Below are 2,128 nucleotides of genomic sequence, written 5' to 3'. Positions count from 1 at the left end.
TCCACAATAAACACCACTGATTTCGCAATTTTACGTAAAACCGCATTCAAAGAAAAATTTCATTTAATTAATGAAAAACGCATGTTAAATCAATGAAAAACGGGTATGATTTTGATCCAATGAAGTCAACTCATTATACTCAGGTTATTGATTTCATTAAATTAATGAAGCTGATAATTCTTGAAAAATAATAAATTTTCCATTAAATTAATTATGACTATAAACAATTTAAAGAAATTATTTCTTTCATAGTAAGAAATCATATAGAAATAAATATGAATTGTAATAAGATTAATACTACCACTTTTAAATTATAACCTTAATATCATTAAACTAAAGATTTAATGTACTAGATAAAAGTAAATTTTCCTTCAATATAATGATTTTTTTTAAAAAAAAATACTAAAATGACGAAAATTATTTAAGTATTTAATGTATTAAGTTATTGATTATAAACCATTTTGTTAACAAATAAAGTACTATTTTTCATTAATTTAACATCATAATTATGCGTAAAAATGAAAATATCTTTCATAGTTCTAAGTCAATTAAACATAAAATAAAATATTTTTTTTCTTTATTGTAAAGAAAACTGAATAATATAATCAATGGATTTGCTAAAATTTAATTGTATATTTTTATTCTTAATTTAAAGAAAATATCTTTGAATTGATTATGTTATATTTGAAATGATGATATTTGTCATACATTTTAAGAAAACAATAAAATAGTAAATCAATGGAATGAAATCATAGAAATTAAAAATATATTTTCTCTGAGTGCGACTGTTGACAATTAATATGTACTGTCCACTCTGAATTTCGAGTAATGTAAAATCGTTTAAATACCTTATTTGTACCGTATTATTATATGCCGTACACATAAACGCATGCGTGAACGTAAACTATGACAATTCTGATTTCGTAATTTTACGTTTCACGAACACCGACTACTGCGGTGTAGTGTACCGACTGTCCCATCAACAGTGAACCTACTACGCTGCACGCATATCACACATGCGCGAACGTAAACTGTGAACACTTATGAATTCATAATTTTACGTTTCACGGACACCGACTGCTGCGGTGTATGTGTACCGTTAACAGTAGACCGCCCGTCATCGTCGACGTTTAAAAATGATTTTTGTAGTGATGCACTCCCCGAATATCACGTTTGTAAGAAACATGTTAGTGACAACGTCGAATTCATCGACGAGGTGTTTAAACGTCGACGAATACACATTTAAGTCAGACATTGGTGGTGACCGCCTAAAGTGTACAGTCGATTCTGAAAATCAAGAAACGTAATATCGCTAAATCGCCTATTTTTAAATGGAACGCTATGGGCGTTACGTTCATGCTCGACCGTCAACTATAAGCCACTGATTTCGCGATTTTTTCGTAAAACCGATTATTGACGGTGTACAGTTTACTGTGTACTGTCCATTCTGAATTTCGAGTAATGTAAAATCGCATAAATGTACTATTTCAATCATACTACGTTATACGCGTAACCCGCATGCCTGAACGTTAACTATGAGCATAAATTATTTTGTGACTCCGGAAACCGACTGTAAAATATGTAAAATCGCAAAAATGTATTATTTCAACCATACTGCGCTATACGCGTATAGTACATGTGCCAAAGTTAACTATGAACAGTGAACACTACTGATTTCGTGATTTAACGATTCGTGATAAACACTGTCGACGGTGTAAAATTGTCTACATTATATTATACTATATTACGTATTTAACTATTATTATTATTATTAAGTGTATAAGCATTATTTAGAAATTAGTGTATACCTATTTGCACGATGCCCCGCCCTGATAAAATTCCTGGCGGCGCCTATGCCCGCACTGGTGGGTTATCCCCACCCAGTACCTTGCAATTATATTTTATGTATAAAAAATATATATATATAAATAGTAAGTTAAAAAAGCGCAGACGCGAACGTCAACTTTGAACACTTCTGATTTCATAATTTTACGTTTCACGAACACCGACTACTGCGGTGTAGTGTACCGACTGTCCCGTCAACAGTGAACCTACTACGCTGCACGCATATCACACATGCGCGAACGTAAACTGTGAACACTTATGAATTCATAATTTTACGTTTCAC

Source organism: Rhopalosiphum maidis, chromosome 3 (assembly GCF_003676215.2).
Source record: "Rhopalosiphum maidis isolate BTI-1 chromosome 3, ASM367621v3, whole genome shotgun sequence".
Classification (NCBI taxonomy): Eukaryota; Metazoa; Arthropoda; class Insecta; order Hemiptera; family Aphididae; genus Rhopalosiphum; species Rhopalosiphum maidis.
Note: the sequence above shows the minus strand (reverse complement) of the source record.